This window comes from Piliocolobus tephrosceles, chromosome 13 (genome assembly GCF_002776525.5).
Source record: "Piliocolobus tephrosceles isolate RC106 chromosome 13, ASM277652v3, whole genome shotgun sequence".
Lineage (NCBI taxonomy): Eukaryota > Metazoa > Chordata > Mammalia > Primates > Cercopithecidae > Piliocolobus > Piliocolobus tephrosceles.
In genome coordinates this window covers 76,392,963-76,411,952 of record NC_045446.1, presented here as the reverse complement: position 1 = coordinate 76,411,952, position 18,990 = coordinate 76,392,963, and the positions used below count along the sequence as shown (strand labels likewise).

Below are 18,990 nucleotides of genomic sequence, written 5' to 3'. Positions count from 1 at the left end.
CTCTCTATTCTGTTCTATTGGTCTATATGTCTGTTTTTATGCCAGTACCATGCTATTTGAGATCACCTGTACTTCTATGTGACCAGCCATAAATCAGCTATCCCCATAACCCCCTCCTAAGTTTCAGTGATTTCCTAGACTGGCCAACAGAACTCAGGAAGGCACTTTACTTACATTTGTATTTTAAAGGATACAAATGAACAGCCGACGAGAGGTATAGGGGCGAGGCCCAGAAAAGTCCCCAGCATAACAGCTTCTGTACCATGGAGCTGGAGTGTGCTACCCTCCCAGAATGCAGATGTGTTAACCAACTGGGAAGCTCTCTGACCTCCATTGTTTATGGGTTTTGATGGAAGTTTCATTAAGTAGACATGATTCATTAAATCATTGACCATTGGTGATTGAACTCAATCTCTACCCTCTCTACCCTCCCCAGCAGAATGGGGATGAAAGTTCCAAGTTTCTAATCAAGGCTTGGCCTTTTTGGCTTCCAGCCCCTATCCTGAAGCTACCTAGGGGCCCTCAGCCACCAGACATCTAATTAACATGCAAAATATACTCTTACCCTTACCATTCCCAGGATTCCAAAATGTTTCAGGAGCTGCATGCCAGGAATCTGGGACAAAGATAAAATATTTACTTTTTATAAAAACATAAAGGACATCTTTGCATGCTGCTTCTTGTTATCTGGTGATGTTGCTAAGCATGAAGAAATCATTCTAAAATCTGGGACGGAAAGTTCATATCAATAACTAAAACTGTACAGGTTTAAATGTGTGGTGACTTTAACTTAGAATGCACATCCATTCAGATGTTACATATGCACATTCACAAGGCACATTTGAAGCCTGTGCTATGAATGAAGAGCAGTCTGGGAAGCCCTGCAGCCCTTAGCAATTTGGCAATTTGGTCTTTACTTGGAGTTTGTATTTCCTTCCTCACTTTTTATATTACGTGGCCTTGTCTCATGATGGCACCATTGTTACATATGTACAGGCTGGCCACACTCTGTTCAACTGTTGTTTGCTTAATGCATTCTCTCATGATAAACTGGACCCAAAGCTTACCTATTCTGCCCCCCACCCCAACTTTAGAATGGTAGACAAATGATGAAGCTTCCCCACAGGAGATTCATTTCTTTTTAATATTTTATGTATGTATTTATTATTTAGAAAACAATCTCTCATTCTCTGTCACCCAGGCTGGAATGCAGTGGCGCAATCATAGCTCACCGTAGCCTAGAATTCCTGGGATCAAACGATCCTCCTGCTTCAGGCTCCCAAAGCACTGGGATTACAGGTGTGAGCCACCATGCCTGACATCCGCAGGAAATTCTAACTTTATTTTCACCACCATTAGTTCAATTATGGTCAACAATTTACACATACAAGTCTTGTAAGCAGCTTTGTATTGCTTAACTCCATCTTTTACAATCTTCTTAGCCACTGTTTCTGTATCGTTGTTACGCAAACGTATACCACTTTATTGGTAAACTGTTATTTTGTTTTTATATTTTTGTTGGTTCTGCTTCTTTGGGTATCTTTTCTATTGTCTTATTGCTTAATGTGTATGCTTAAATGTGTATGTTTCCGACACTGTTGGAAAAAAGATTAATTTTACATTTGAATGGCTGGTAAATAACATAATTTTTGTGAACATTTATTAAAATAAATAAAAGAGAAGAGTACATTCTTGTGGGTTTCTATGAAACCAGTTTTCTTGTAGCATTATACTCACATAATATATGAATAGACTAAACAAAACATTCCCGTGCTTAACAATTAGGAGCAAGTCCATGCCATTCACTAATTATTTATTGAGGACTTACTCTGGGCCAGACACAAATGGGGTCGAGCTCACAGGACATGACAAGATGCTGTGTGTCTAGAATTAAGAGAGCAACAACAGGTCCTATCACTCTTCTGCTTAAAATACTTGGATAGCCTTAGGTCCAAATCGGTTCAAAATATTCCTCTCCCATACAGATACTGGCTCAAGGAGCCCGAAAAGGGAAAAGGTGGCTTTAAGAATACTGAGCTGTGGCTGGGCACAGTGGTTCATGCCTGTAATCCCAGCACTTTGGGACGCTGAAGCAGGTGGATCACCTGAGGCTAAGAGTTTGAGACCAGCCTGGCCAACTTGGTGAAACCCCATCTCTACTAAAAATATAAAAAATTAGCTGGGTGTGGTGGTGCACACCTGTAGTTCCAGCTACTTGGGAGGCTGAGATATGAGAATTTCTTGAACCTAGGAGGTGAAGGTTGCAGTGAGCTGAGATTGCGCCACTGCACTTCAGCCTGGGCAACAGACCAAAGATTCTGTCCGAACAACAGCAACAACAGAAAGACACTATGCTGTGCCTCTCATCCTGCATTTTTTCCTCTTTGCTCTTAGTACTTTCAATCATGTTTCATATTAATTATTTCTGGTTTCCTATCAGCTTTGAATTAATCCTAGCTTTGTACCCTGGGCCCTCACTTTCAGATCCTCTCAGTTCTTTTCCATGCATATTATGGAGAAAGTCTTACCCTACCCATAACCAGACCCGGCTTCTGGAAGTATAACCCCAGAATGGTATCTGAGACCCCACTTGGCCTGGCAGAGGAGTTTTGACGTGTTCCATAGCTTTGATGTTACTATTCCTTACTTTAAGATACTTTTAGATCTGACACATGTTCATTTCACCAGCTTGTCTCCTGCCATTCCTCAACTAGGATGTTATGGATCTGTCCTATTGAATTTCTTGAGCAGTTTCTGGAGCAAGTAATTTTATTTCTCATCTCATTTTTGCACACAGCACATTTCCTCCTCATAAAAACCCCTGTTCCACCATCCCCAATTCTCCAGCTATCTCCTCCTCTTAATCTCAAAGCTAGTTTCAGGGGTCTCATCTCCCAAAAAGTTCCAGTCTGACTTAGATGCTTCTCCTCTAAGCCACAGTGTTTATGGCACTATAGCAATTGCTTTACTTATGTGTCTCCCCCTACTCCCAGATTTTGAAAGAGGTTACCACGTTTTATTTGACTTTTTTTTTTGAAACGGAGTCTCACTCTGTCACCCAGGCTGGACTGCAGTGGTGCCAGCTTGGCTCACTGGAACCTCTGCCTCCTGGGTTCAAGTGATTCTTGTGCCTCAGCCTCCCAAGTAGCTGGGATTATAGGCGGGTGCCATCACACTCAGCTAATTTTTGTATTTTCAGTAGAGACAGGGTTTCGCCATGTTGCCCAGGCTGGTCTAGCATTCCTGAACTCAGGCAATCTGCCAGCCTCAGCCTCCCAAAGTTCTGGTACTGCAGGCATGAGCCACCATGCCCAACCTTTTATTAGACTTTCTATCCTGTCCCTAGACTATGATAGGGACTCATTAAGTGACTATTGAGTAAATCAGTGAATGAATGAATTAATGAATAAGTGAATATATTGCCTAATACATCTACTTAAAGCCTCTTAGAAAGCAGGTATGGTATGAATTGTAAACGAACAATAGTACTACAATCTTAATATGGAGGGTGAGAAATAGAAAGGTCTTCAACAGATAATATTTTTTTCTATTTACATATGTCCTTTTTTTCTAGATATGAGCAAAAGTCTAAGTGCCAATTGCTGAATCAAGATTTACCCAAATGTCACCAAAACCAGTGGCAAGTTAGTCAAATATAGGACTCATCATTGAATTAACAATTATTGAGTATCTATTATGTGCACATCACTGTTTAATCTATAAGGATGTCGTGATTTAGTGAGAAAGCATATATAAAAATAACCCTGAGGAAGGGCAGACTGTGGTAATCAAATTAGAGACTCAAACCACATTCTGTGGGATTCAAATGGAAAAAAAAGATTAATTCTTATTAGAAGTAATCAAGTCAACAATGTATGGGGTGGGCACAGGCTGTGAAAATCAGGACAACCAACTAATTAATGTTGCACAGAATAAATAGTGGATTGAATCACATCTATTCCTGTCAGCTGGTGGTTTTGCTCCACAACTGCCTTAACCTCTGAATGACGTGGAAGAGAGAAAGAAGAAGGAAGTGCAGCAAGACTCAAAGAGGAAGAAATGACTCTTGCTAAAGAAGGAAGAGAAGTGGAACCAACCACAGGGAGGAGAGATGGGGTAAAAATTGTTTTGATTCCGTTGTAGCATTTCCTTGAGTCTCTTCAGTTCTAAGAATAGGGAAAGGAAGAAAAGAAGAGAGCCTGTCATGGAACCAAAGGAAGACAGCACCAAAATAAGGAGAAAAGAGCAAAGAAGCAGAAATGACTTGGAATCATGCCACAGAATTATGCCACCATACTGCTGCTTATAAAACGTCCATACTGAAAATGTTTTAGTGACGATACAAATAAGAAGGTAGAGGAGACATGGTTGTAGATAGTGATCTAAGGAAAAAAGTGTGTTACTAGGGTTATCATTAGAACTTTTCACAAATAGTCCCACTCTTCCTATTAATGTACACTGGGGGATCCAACTGCCACCTCCTTTGAGGGTTGATATGGCTGTGTGGCTTGCATTGGCCAATAAAATGTGAGGAGAAGTGACAGACATGTAGAGTGTATGAGAAATACCTTTCAGCCACTAAGATTTGGAGTGTTAGTATAAGCTAACCTGTCCTTATTAATACAGTTACCCAGAAAGAAAAGGAAAAGATTGCTAATATTTATGAAAAAAAAAAAAAAAGATTAAGAGAGAAAAATTTGTGGGACAGGCCAAAGGAATACCATAAGAGTTGAATTCAAGTAAGAAATAACATGTAAAGCTAAATAGTTAAGCATTATAAAATGTGTAATGATTTCTTTCTTCTAATAGTTTATTTGTATGTCTTTCTCTTTGTAATATTCTTCTTCATACAGAGCATCTGCTTTTACAGTTTCAACTACTGCCTCAATGTGAATAATTAGAAATTCATCTATCTGATTTTGACAACAACATTCACATTTCTAACTGCCTACAAAAATATACCCATTTTAAAAGACTCCCAGTACAACTGTTCACACATGTTCATGTCTAAGAATGAAACAATGAAACTCCTTAGAAGATCAAACTTCCCCCAAAAAAATTCCTTTCCCCTTTCTGTTAACAAAATCTCCCCTCAAGCCTTGCTAGTTAACTTAGATCACTTCCTCTTCTTATTCCGCTTTATTCAATCTCTGCTTCAAAATGCCTCTCAGATTTGCCACTTTCTCTACTCACATCTCAGCTACCCTAGTCCAAATGTATTTAACTCATACCTAGACCATGGTCATAAACTCCTCTCTTCTTCTCCAATGCATTCGCCCACCCCTCCATCCTGCCCACTCTTTCCGGACTAATCTTCCCTCCACAAAGGTCCTCTGCGACCCCTCAGCCTCATGTCCAACAGCATTCACCATAGCCTGCCCCTCCAGGCCTCTCCCACTGCTTACCAGCTGCTGTGCTCAGGCTGGCATGTTTGGTGTTTGCTGTGCTGTGAGCCATTCTGCTCATTCCTCCGTCCTTATTTTACCAAAATTTTTACCTCCAACTCTGCAAGTGCTCTCACTTTCATCTTCCCAATAAAAAATCCCACACATCTTTAAGGCTCACCTTATATCCCTTTTTCCTCTTTTCCCAGAAGAATTAACAAATCCCACCCAAAGAGATTTCTCCCTTTCTCTACCCACATAGCACCTAGTCACAGAGTTTAAAGTTCTCTGAGAAGTCATATAGAACAATTCTTCAATTTTATAGTTGAAATTAAGGGACTTGGTTAGTCCTGCAACAAGTTAGTGACAACTAAAACTAGAATCCAGATGTCTTGAATGCATTTTCTTTCCCACTACATTTTACTGCTTTTTCTTTGTTAACTGCAAGATGTTTTACAGCTTAATTCTATTCAACCTTATATTTTGTTTAGTGTTTAAAAATCATGTATCCCTGATAAGAGCATATGCAGCTTAGGAGCAATGATGTGGTACAGGGTCTATATTAGGTAAAAAGCTCTTATTTTGGGGGCATTTAAGGCTGACACTCACAGTAAGGTTGAATGTAGAGCCAAACCATTAAACTAATATGTTTTGGAATAACTGGGAATCAGAGCCAGGAACACAAATCAAACCATGGAGAAAAAATAAGAGAGTAATTTAATGTCAGGAGCTTACAAAACCAGAATCAAGAGAAATGAGGAACATGCCATAGTACAAACTACTTGGTTGAACTATAGATGGTTCAAGAGGGGTAGGTCAATAGGGACATGTTCCTACCCAACTCCTAGAACAGCGAGTATAGGAAGAAGAAAACGGATCCTTACCAGTGTCCTCACAAGGCTCCTCTAGCTAGAGAAGACAACCCTAAAAGGGGACACCAAACATGAGAAAGCATGATTTCTAATTACAGAAGGTCTTACTAGCCAGAGAGGGGCTGAGCAGGGAGGCTAGAGCTGCTCAGATCCAAAAGGTGTTAGGATGCCCTTAATTGGCTGTTGGCGCAACCCTATAATCCTCCTGAGGCAGAAGGATTGCTTGAGCCCAGGAGTTCAAGCATTTGGTGCTCCCACTGCAGGTTTCAGGGTGTGGGCTCATCAGAACCTATCCCTCTTGAACCCTGGCCCAGGCCCCTGGACAGAGGCCTATGCCTCTTAACTCCTATCCTAGCTGCAGGACAACAGATCTAGCCTACCAGTGATTGACTTGGCCTACCTGTGCTAACTCCCTATATTTGGCTAACATAAATAGCTTAGCATGGAGTATACAAGATATTGCATGCTTTTACCCCACTTTTCCTTTCCAGTTTTATTTCCCAAGGTATCCCTTTTCTTATCTTAAGTGATAGCCATCCAGGCAGCCACCATTCCTCACATAGAATATATATTTTCAAGCCTCCTTGTGCTGTTCCCTCCGCCTAGCGTGCTCTTCCTGTTCCCTTCCTACTCTATCTGACTGACAAGAATGTATTTATATTTTGAGATCCAACTCATATGCTTCTGCCGTAGTTAAGTATTCTCATATTCTCCCTAATCAGAAGAGAGGAACTCGTTCCTTTCTCTAGACTCATAATTGGTTACTTGTGTTTTTCTTACAGCACTTTTTAAAAAATATGCTTTATAGTATGGTATAGTTTTAAAACTTCACTGTATTATATTCAAGCACCTAGAGAACAAGAACTATGTCTTAACTTTCACTGTACCCTCACAGGACCTAGTCCATCCTGTTGAATAAACATGTTGGGCTAGGCCAGGCATGGTGGCTCACATCTGTAATCCCAGTGCTTTGGGAGGCTGAGGCAGGGGTATCACTTGAGGCCAGGAGTTTGAGATCAACCTGGGCAACAGAGCAAGAGCTGTCTCCACAAAAAAAATAAAATGAAAATAAAAAGCTAGCTGGGAGTGGTGGCATGCACCTGTAATCCCAGATATTTGGGAGGCTGAGGCAGAAGGATTGCTTGAGCCCACAATCAACATTCTGCCCTAGAGTGGCACATTTATTACAATGAATGAACCTACATTGACACATTGTTACCACCCGAAGTCCATAGTTTACATTAGGCTTCACTCTTGGTGCTATATGTACATGGTTGGGTTATGACAAATGTATAATGACAAGTATCCACCACTGTATCATACAAAGTAGTTTCACTGCTCTAAAGATTCTCTGTGTTCTGCCTATTCATCCCTCCATTCCTGTGAACTCCTGACAACCAGTGATCTTTTTTACTGTCTCTGTAGTTTTGTCTTTTCCAGAATGTCATATAGCTGGAATCATAAAGTATGGAGCCATTTCAAGTTGTCTTCTTTCACTTATTATAATTATATGAATTTAAGTTTCCTTTATGTCTTTTCATGGAGAAAAGAGAGAATGCCACTCTTTTCATGCTTGATAGCTCATTTCTTTTTAGTGCTAAAAAACTTTCCATCCTCTGAATGTGCCATGGTTTATTTACTGGTTCACCTACTGAAGAACACCTTGGTTACTTCCAAGTTTTGTCAATTATGAATAAAGCTGCTATAAACATTTGTGTGCAGGTTTTTATATAGACATGAGTTTTCAACTTATCTGATTAAATACCATGAAGCATAATTGCTGTATCATATACTAAAAAGATGTTTGGTTTTGTGAGAAACTGCCAAGCTATCTTTCAAGATGGCTTTGCCGTTTTGCATTTCCACCAGCAATGAATGAGCTTTCTTGTTTCTCCATATCCTCACCAGCATTTGGTACTGTCAGTGTCTTGGATTTTTGCCATTCTAATTAGTGGTAGTAGCTCACTGTTTTTTAAATTTGCAATACCCAGATGACATATAATGTTGAACATCTTTTTATGTGCTTATTTATCATCAGTTTATCTCCTTTGGAAAGGTACTACTCTCTATTTTTCACCTAAGAAAAATAAATACATGCCATTTTTCAAACAATATACTGGTTTACAAAGTAAAAAGTTGAAGTTCTCTCTCTCTCAATCTGACTACCCAAAAGTAATCACTGTTAATATTGTTTTCATTCAAGACATGTTTCTATGCATTTACATACCTACAAATGTATATTTTATTTACTCATATGATTTTTATTTTAATAGTATTTTATGAGTTACTTTTTAAATATATGTTAAAGGTATATTACTTTATATATCCTGGAGACCTTTCAATATCAGTAATGGGTGCAGAATATGCCAGAGGACGAATGTGTTATAAAGTAACTAATCAGTTCCTTATTGGACATTTACATTTTTAAATTTTTCTTTTTTTTAACCTTTAGGCAATTCTATAATGAACCACCTTTGATATATACACACACACATCTCTGTACAACAATGCCAGTATTTCTGTGAACACAGTCTTAGAAATGGAATTGCTGAGTCAAAGATTACATAATTTAACAACATGATAGGAATTGTTCTCAAACTGCCAAACTGTGCACAAAAGAGACTGTTCAAATTTACACTCCCATCTAGTGTTAGAGAGTGGTTCAGTATTCAGAAAGGCCATAAGAGTTTTAAATAGGTGCCTCAGGAGCTACCGGGGAAAAGAAGGTGGTAAGAAAAGGGCTGGTAGTCCACACAGCAATCTCCTGTCGTCTTCAACGAGAACACCTCTCCTTTGATCGACATTATTTATTGGGCTTAGTTTAAAATTCCTCTCGAGGAGAAGTTTCTGGTAGTAGACATTTGAAAACTTTTGAAATAAAAAAATTACCTGTTTTTAAGTGACAAAAATTATTAATTTATAGATTACTTAGGAATGGTCTCAGGTACAAGTAACAGATGACCCAACCACAGCAGATTGAATCAGCGAGGGTACAATTTTCTCATGTAACAGAAATGCAACAGCTGCATTCATTCGGTGGCTCAGCGGCCTTTTAGGCTTTTCCTTTATGGTTGCAAGATGGCACCACTCCAACTCGAGCATCATGTTTGTATTCAAGACGAAGGAAAGGGAGACAGTTTGTATCAGTCACTCTGGCCCTTTTATCAGAATTGCAAAAGTGCTCCTAGAAGCAGTCTGCTTCTCCCTAAGATCTTTGCTCATATGTTATTGGGCAGAGCTTTTTTTGTGTGTAGCGTCTATGGTCGGAGGTTGAGAAAAGTGATTCATTTTTTCTGGCTTTTATAGTAAGGAAGCAGGCAAAAGATATGTTGGGTGTAGTTGTTGGTTTAGCTGGTCATGATGCTCTGCCCCCAAGTGCTCAGAATACTGAAGACTAAAGATGCAATGACAAACAAGATTGTCCTTATTCTTTTTGCTTGTTTTTTTGCTTTTAGATACAGCTATAACTTTATTACAAAATCATTCTTTTGGCATTAGTTGGTTACAGTGATAGCAAGATAATGTGATTGTGCAGACCAACTCTGATGGAACCACTGTATTCCCTGCTTACTGAACCAAACTTCGGCTACCTCATATCCATTACATACAAGTGACCCGCAGTTATTACCGCTACAAATCTTGACGTGTGTACCACTGAGGGAGGAGTTGATGCTAAGGGAATAGATTGCATGTTGATAAGACTACAAAAGTTCCTTTATGGGACTTTTTCTTCCTCTTCCCATCCAGTGACTTTGCTTTAGAATAATCACATTACCTAGAGCTAGTCTGAGTAGCAGCAGCACCCAAGGAGCATCAGTTCTTTTTAAAAAGCAATGCCTGGCCGGGCGCGGTGGCTCAAGCCTGTAATCCCAGCACTTTGGGAGGCCGAGGTGGGTGGATCACGAGGTCAGGAGATCGAGACCATCCTGGCTAACACAGTGAAACCCCGTCTCTACTAAAAAAATACAAAAAAAACTAGCCGGGCGAGGTGGCGGGCGCCTGTAGTCCCAGCTACTAGGGAGGCTGAGGCAGGAGAATGGCGTAAACCCAGGAGGCGGAGCTTGGGGGGAGGCTGGAACCCGCCCACGAACCCCCGCCTGGGCGAAAGAGGGGGCCCCCCGCCTTTAAAAAAAAAAAAAAAAAAAGCAGTGCCTGTGTGATGCACTTTTACACTACAGGCAAAGGGAAAGATCCCTCTCATTTTAAACTCCTGCAGAGTCCCTTAATAAAAAATAAAAGCATTCCATCAAGTTCTTCTGGGTGGTGTTATTGCTGTACATTTGTTGGTGAGTCATTTTCTGTGCTGTGTTTGCTTTGAAAGGATCTTCCAATATATCTCCAATATGCCTTTCTTATCATGTCCTTTTCTTTAGCTAGGATTTCACATAACCCTAATGCTTTATTAAGAATATCTTCCTTATTGTCACACTGGTTTTCTAGCATGTCTTCATAGATATCCACAAGAAAGGCAATTAGGTAGGGGGAACTATGACTTGGTTGTAAATCAAGTAATTGATTTAACAGATTAGGATATTTGGAAAGACCATGATCCTGTAAAATGCCTTTCAAATAGTTCCATGCACTTTCATTATGTGGCACTAGTTGAATCATTTCCAGAGTGTATTGGACTTCTCTCTCCAATACAGCATGATCATTGTAGCCAGTGGTGTTAGAAATAACGAAGTATCTTTGGTTCCAGACAGAGCTATTTCTCACATCCTCTTTGAGAAGTTGGTCCACATACTGCAGCTCATTATCCCAAAGTTTAAATTCCTGAATAACCCATTGTCGATGCTGCCAGGCATGATAATTCTTTGCATCCTGATTAAGAATATTAGCAAAAATTCAGGCTCCTGAGATGGATCTCTCAGCTGTTCCACTAATACTCGCCTATGATGCCAAGCTTGATAGTTTTGGGGCTGCCCCTCAATTATGGCAGTGATGTAGTTCATTTCCTCATGTAGATCCTTCTGAAGTGACTTTAAGAGGACTCTCCGGAAATGCCACACTGTATAATTGGCTGCATTTAACTCAGTAGCATCCCAGGTTAGCTTAAAAGTTTGTTTGCTTCTTTCATCATGCTGCAGGATAGCTCAGAAGTAATCATAAACATCTCTAAATTTGTCACTATAAATGATCTGGACCATGGGATTGGGGCCATCATTCTGCAGCACTGGATCTATATCAGCCCATTCTTCTCTGTCCCTGCACAGGAGGTAGCAGGGCGAGTCTAGGCTCAGAAACCCATCGTCCATGGGGGAAGCCACGGCTTCCCCAGCCTCGGCTGCCATCTCTTCCTCGTGCTGCTGCTGGGGCAAGGGTGGATGCTGCTAGGGCGGGGGCTGCTCCAGCTGCCCAGGCTCGCCGCCTTGCGCAGCCTCCCAACCCCCTCGGTGGCCACCATCTGAAGATACTCCTTATTCTGAAGGTGTTAACAAACAGAAGTGCAAACAAACCAGTTTGCACCAATATGCAATAAAAACATTATATGTCCCAATGCAAAATATGTAGAGGAGATATTAGAGGCCCAAAGGAGAGAATGGTTAATTCTATCTCAAGTGGGGAGGGGTAGTAGGAGATCAAATAAGACTGTATCCAAAAAGTGACATTTAAACAGAGTCTTGGAAAATGAGTAGATGCTCAGTGAGTGAAATGTATTCTAGGTGAAGGAATGGAGGTTCTGAGGCACAAATCCATGCGGTGCATTCCAGGAGCTGCAAGCAGTTCATCATGACTGAGGAGGAGGTTTGGAGCTAGATGATGACCCGGGAGACCTAGGGAGAGATGAAGCTGGAAATTGATGCTGGGACCAAGTCACGCAGAGGGCTTACTGTGTTTCACAACAAGGACTCAGGAAACCCTTGTGACCTGGACTGTATCATTGACATTGTGTCACCTAAGCTGTCCAGTGCAACCATAAAGTGGAAAGCATGTAAAAAAAAAAGTCCGAAGTACCTAAAAACTTTGTTGGATTTCCCTTTCACCTGGGTGCAGCTACATTTTAACACCCGAGTAGCCTGCACACCTGATAGCCCTATTGGGTAAATACTATTGAGTCCTTAATCAACTCTTGAGTTGTATTTGTCACCGACTCCTAGGGAAAGTTACTGCACTTCTCTGGGCCTCAATTTCATCATCTATAAAATAAAAATTAAACTTTGTAGTATTGAATTTTACTTCCCCCACCCTCAAAAGGTTTTCAGATGCATGATTCAGGAACATCAAGCTGGTATAATTAAAGGGAAAACAACATCAAGAAAGGTTTTTGAGTCAGAAAGATCTGGGTGTGAATCCTGGCTCTCCATGTGTTAACAGAGTTACTATGTGACAACTCCTTGACCTGTGATTTTCTCATATACAAAACAGGGATAAGGCACCTATCAGTGCCTGAAGCATAGCTATTACCCAATAAGTAGCACTGTTTTTATATTGTTTTTAAAATTTACATCTACCCTATAAGGTAGGTGAAATAGGTCTAAAGTTACCCTAAAGTTGAAGATTCAGAGGCATACAGATATTAGTAATTTGCCAAAAGAGCAGCCAGCTAGATAAGTGATAGAACACGGCACAAATCCAAGTTCTTATTCTTTTCATAAATGGTGCAGCAGCTTCTTTCCTCCAAGTGGTACGATGGGATTCAGATCTCTGTGATGCCCGTCAAGCGAATGATTTTATAAACAAATTAGATAGCCCCACACCTTCCTTAAATCTGAGCTCACAGAACAGGCAGGCTTGGATTATCTCATGCTTTATAATCATTCATGGATGTGTGACTGGGATACTCTAGCCCTGTGTCTAGCTTTAGCATCACTATAACCTGCCAGGAGAGGGAGCTCATACTGACTCCATGCTAAGGTTACAGATACCCTGGAGACTTCAAGGGCTGCAGCACAGCGAGGAAAGGAAGGGTGGGGTTTTCCTTGTTACGGGTAATGACTACGCAGCTTTCTGGGAATGCGTATTTTGGGAAAAACACTGACACTATTAAAAAAAAAAAAGGTGAGATTATGACACAGAAAGAAATTATCTTTACCAGGAGGAAGTAGAAAGAAAAAAAGAGGAAGTGACTAGAGCAAAGGAAGACAAAAGGAAATTTGGCACAACAGGGTAAGTTTTGTTAATGCTGCACTTTTATTTAAATAGAAGGTAGACAAATGAAATATTTTTAGACTTGTACTGCAGGAACATAAGAATGGAATGAATGTTTTAAAAAAATATTCTGAGAACAGAATTAGCATGTGTCCTCCTAAGAGTTCTTTCCCTATTTTGCTCCAATAAATATTAACTTGCCATATGTCCAAACCCTGTGCTAGGCACTAAAGATATGGAAATGAACAATTGAGCTCTTGATCTCAAAGAATGATCAGTACAGCAGAACAGATTTACACATGAGCAGTAAATTACCAGAAAGCCTGCCACCTTCTATGCAGTTGTTGCTAGTAGAGGACAGAGGGGAAAGCTCTTATATCACCATGGGGGAAGGTCAAATAATATTTATGATAATTATAGATAATTTTTTTATGGGCACTGACCACCTGGCAGGCAGTCTGCCAAGTGCTTTATGTGGATTATGTCATTTGAACCTCATAATAATGCAGGTGTTATTCTGTGATTTTCATTCTTTAGATGTGAAAATAGAGAAGTAACTTTTCCAAAATCATAAGTGGTGGAGATAAATTTTTCCAAGGAGAAAACCTGGGCTAAGTACTAAAAACAACAACAACAAAATCAGACAGAAATGAAAGAGAAGAAGGATGGTGAAAAGGGGAAATGGGAGAGAATATTCTGTGCAGAAATAACAGTATGAAAGAGGCTGGTCAGCAAGTGACAGCAGATTGCAGTGGAAAAATCACAAATTGTTCAATGTTACTGGAGTTTTCAAGGCACATTGAGGGGTAGAAAGAATTGAAATTAGAATGATGGACATGGGTCAGATCACAATGGGCTAGCCATGTCCTCAGAAAGAGTTTGAACTTTATTCCGAAACCACTGAAGCATGAAATAAGGAAAACAAAATAATAAAAATAAGAATGTTGTTATTGTGTGGGCTGAATAATGGTCCCCCAAAGATGGTTTCACATCCTGATATGGTTTGGATGTTTGGTGCCTCGCAAAAACAGAGCCCCACACTTAGTTTAATGCCCTGCTGTTGCTCTCTTGAAATTTTTAATAATTACTTTACAACGGGCCATTCTGCATTTTCATTTTGCACTGGGCCTCACAAATTATGTAGCCAGTATTGCCTAATTCTAACATTAATCCTGAAAAACAAAAAATTATACTCACTTTATAAACCAAGACACTGAAAATCTCAGAGAGGGAGTATAATCCAGTAATAAATGCCTTTAGTCAGGTAAATTCTGCTACTTGCCAGTCAAGGCCCCTAGGACAAGCTTACTAATTCCTTCCAAGCCTCACTTTCTTCTTTTGCACAGTAATTACAATATCTGCCTGGCAGAGTGGTCATGAGCAGTAGAAATAACATATGTAAAGTATTGACACAGTGCTGGCAGATCAGAGGAACTCGGATGGTAGTTGCTATTGCTCAAAGTCCCAACTTTGTAAGTCCCAACTTAGTAAGAGTTGAAGAAGGATTTCATGCCTATAGTTTCTTTTTTTTCTCTCAGACTTGTATTTTGGAAGATGATTCTGGCACAATGTGGGTTGGTGAAATGTAAGACCAGAGGCAAGAAGACCAGCTCAGAAACTGTGGCAATGTCATAGACAATTTCTGGAAAGACTGTCCATCTCATGCCATCTCTTTTTTCTTTGATATTTGCCTCTAATATGTAGAAGTCATCCTCCAGAGCTGTGTCCTCATCACATGACTCAACTTTCCTAACCTTCTTTTTTTTTTTTTTTTTTTGAGACGGAGTCTCGCTCTGTCGCCCGGGCTGGAGTGCAGTGGCTGGATCTCAGCTCACTGCAAGCTCCGCCTCCCAGGTTTACACCATTCTCCTGCCTCAGCCTCCCGAGTAGCTGGGAATACAGGCACCCACCACCTCGCCCGGCTAATTTTTTTTGTATTTTTTTAGTAGAGACGGGGTTTCACCATGTTAGCCAGCATGGTCTCGATCTCCTGACCTCATGATCCTCCCATCTCGGCCTCCCAAAGTGCTGGGATTACAGGCTTGAGCCACGGCGCCCGGCCCTTCCTAACCTTCTTAATCTTTGCTGGTGCCCAGATATCCCCAGAAATTTGGAATTTTGATCCAAGAGATGCAGAGGCTGAGCATTGTTGGAACCAAGTCATATTCATAGCAGACTCTCCAGAGAAGGCCCAGAACAACCTGCTTGCTGCTGAGGTCCCCAGAGCCACTCTAAAGCCTGCCTCTCCACAATGATTTCTCAGTTTCTCCTTTCATTCCACACATGTATACATTCAATAAATCTTTTTCCATTCCCTTCTGAAACGACAAGTTGCAACCAATACAACCATGTAACAATGCTAGAGTTATTGGGAGATATAGTTGAAACATTAATCAAATTTGTGTAATAGGTTTAGGGAGAAGAAGGTGCACATTTAGGAATATGTAGGTGCAGAAGAAAGAGTTTGGAGTGACTTCCGCATTTCTGGCTTCAGTGACTGTGTTGCTGTTGCTACAATCATAAAGGTAGGGCATATGGGGAAAAAAAGGAGTGATCGGAGAGGGAGATACTGGACTTGAGGTGCCTAGAGGACATTCAAATGGAGATATACAGTTGAAAATTAGATATGTGCTTCTGGAATTCAAGAGAGTAGTCTAGGCTGGCAATATATTTTTGGGAATTTTCAGCATTTAAATTGTCATTACCGCCATGGGGGTGAATGAGATTGCCCAGAGTATTAAGTTAAAAAAGAAGGATCCAAGAATGAAATCTTACATTTTTTAATATCAATGTATAAGAAGAAAAGAAACTCTGAAAGGAGGCTTAGAAGGAATGGCCAGGGAGGGAGAAGCAGAACCAGGAGAAGTGCCAAATGAAAGGAGAATGTGGAAAAGGATATGACGTCTAAATCAGTCCAGCATCATTACCAGTGTCCTCTTCATCTACAGCTGAGGCTGCAGTCACCCTATCAAACATACCTCCTGAGCCTGCTCCCAGACCCAGGGATTTTTTTTTCTTTTCTTTTTTTCTTTTTAAAATGGAGTCTCACTCTGTCACCCAGGCTGGAGTGTAGTGGCGCGATCTTAGCTCACTGCAGCGTTCGCCTCCTGGGTTCAAGCGATTCGTGTGCCTTAGCTGGGATTATAGGTGACTGCCACCATGCCCAGGCTAATTTTTGTATTTTTAGTAGAGATGAGGTTTCATCATGTTGGGCTGGTCTCGAACTCCTGACCTCGGGTGATCTGCCCTCCTTGGCTTCCCAAAGTATTGGGACTACAGGCGTGAGTCACTACGCCCTGCCCAAACCCAGGGAATTTCTTTAAGCCCCATCTTCTGCCCTTTGCTATGGCCCTAGATTCTCCCACACTGCTTGGCTTTTTTGGATGGATGGCTTAGAATAACAGCTGATGGCTGTTAAAATATCATGAGTTCACCAACAATGAAAGAAATGCAAATTGAACAGCCTAAGATCGTTAAGATTCAGGCCAGGTGTGGTGGCTCATGCCTGTAATCCCAGCACTTTGGGAGGCCGCAGAATGCAGATCACCTGAGGCCAGGAGTTTGCGACCAACCTGGCCAACATGCTGAAACCTCATTTCTACTAAAAAATACAAAAATTAGCTGGATGTGGTTGTGCATGCCTGTAATTCCCAGATACTGGGGAGGCTGAGGCAGGATAATCACTTGAACCCGGGAGGGAGAGGTTGTGGTAAGCCAAGATTGTGCCACTGCACTTCAGCCTGGGTGACAGAGTTCTGTCTCAAAATAAAACTAAAAATAAAAAATAAGGTTCTAGCATGTACCTGTACCTGATATGGTTTGACTCTGTCCCCACCCAAATCTCACCTTGAACTGTAATAATCCCCATGTGTCAAGGGCCAGGCCAGATGGAGATAATTGAATCATGGGACGGTTTCCCCCATACTGTTCTCGTGGGAGTGAATAAATCTCATGAGATCTAATGGTTTTATAAAAGGGAGTTCCCTGCACAAGCTCTCTTGCCTGCCACCATGTAAGACATGACTTTGCTTCTCCTTTGCATTCTGCCCTGATTGTGAGGCCTCCCCAGCCATGTGGAACTGTGAGTCAATTAAACCTCTTTTCTTTATAAATTATCCAGCCTCAAGTATGTCTTTATTAGCAGTGTGAGAACAGACTAATACAGTAACTATATCATTAATATATACGAATGAAGCAACAAAGCCTTATGTTGGCAGAGGCTGTGGAGAGAAAGGCAAGTGCAAACTTTGCTGATAGCATTTTAGGTACAGTCAATTTTTCTGCAGGGTAACCAGGGAAGCAGTACATGAGCTGTATGTGTCCTTTGTTCCACTTTGGAACATACCTCAAAGACATAAGCTAAAGGAAAAATGTAGTAAGCAGTGAAGATTCTAGTCCCACTATTTATAATGGCCCCAAATGAAAACAATCCAAGTCCTCAGCTTTAAAGTAATTTTTAAATAATGTCCGACTGATTTGGAATGCTGTGTAACCATTGAAACTGATGACCATGTGAACATGGAAATATATCTATGAAATAATGTCAAGTGAAAAAAGCAAACCACAGTAAGTGTCAGTGAGGACATAGAAAAGTGGGAACCCTCAATATATTGTTGGTGGGAATATAAAATGGTACAGCCACTTTGGAAAACACAATCTGAAAGTCCCTCAAAAAGTTAAACAGAGTTATCATTTGACAATGTCACTCCTAAGTATATACCCAAGAGAAATGAAAACATATGTCCACATAAAAACTTGTACACAAATATTCATAACAGCACTACTCATAATAGTAAAAAGGTAGAAACAACTCAGATGTCCATTGGCTGATAAAATGATAAAGAAAAGGTGCTATATTCACACAATGGAGTATTATTTGGCCGTAAAAAGGATAAAGTAGGTACATGCTTCAGCATGGATGAATCTTGAAAACATTATGATAAGTGAAAGAAGGCAGTCACAAAAGACTGCATGTTATATGAAACCATTTCTATGAAATGTCCAGAATAGGCAAATATAGAGATAGAACATAGACTAGGGGTTGCTTAGGCTTGGGAAGGGTGGGGAGGATGGGAGGATTCAGATGTGATAGTAAAAGGTACAGGGTTTCTTTTTGAGATGCTAAAAATGTCCTCAAATTGATTGTGGTCATGGTTATACAACTCTGTGAATATACCCAAAACCACTGGATGTACACTTTAAATAGGTGGATTGTATGGTATGTGAATTATATCCCAATAAAGCTACTACAAATTTTTTTTTTAAATCATTAAATAGTATGTTTACAGTGGGTAAACTTTATGAAGAAATATATAATATACATACAAAAACTTCAATAAAGTATTTTTTTTTTCTTTTTTTTGAGATGGAGTCTCGCCCTGTCTCCTGGGCTGGAGTGTGGTGGCACCATCTAGGCTACTGCAAGCTCTGCCTCCTGGGTTCACGCCATTCTCCTGCCTCAGCCTCCCGAGTAGCTGGGACTACAGGTGCCCGCCACCACGCCCGGCTAATTTTTTGTATTTTTAGTAGAGATGGAGTTTCACTGTGTTAGCCAGGATGGTCGCAATCTCCTGACCTTGTGATTCACCCACCTTGGTCTTCCAAAGTGTTGGGATTACAGGCGTGAGCCACCGTGCCCGGCCAAG

At 40.7% G+C, this 18,990-nt stretch overlaps 1 long non-coding RNA gene and 1 pseudogene across 2 annotated transcripts in view; one reads left to right on the top strand and one right to left on the bottom strand.

Annotated features, from left to right (window-relative positions):
- Positions 1-10,522: 10,522 nt before the first annotated feature.
- LOC111540766 lies at positions 10,523-11,660 on the bottom strand (annotated as a pseudogene).
- Positions 11,661-13,136: 1,476 nt separating this feature from the next.
- Positions 13,137-18,990, top strand: part of LOC111540768 — a 56,057-nt gene continuing 50,203 nt past the window's right edge. For both annotated transcript variants that reach the window (XR_002731086.2, XR_002731087.3), the window contains exon 1: positions 13,137-13,363. This is a non-coding gene — a long non-coding RNA (uncharacterized LOC111540768). The remainder of the gene's footprint in view (positions 13,364-18,990) is intronic.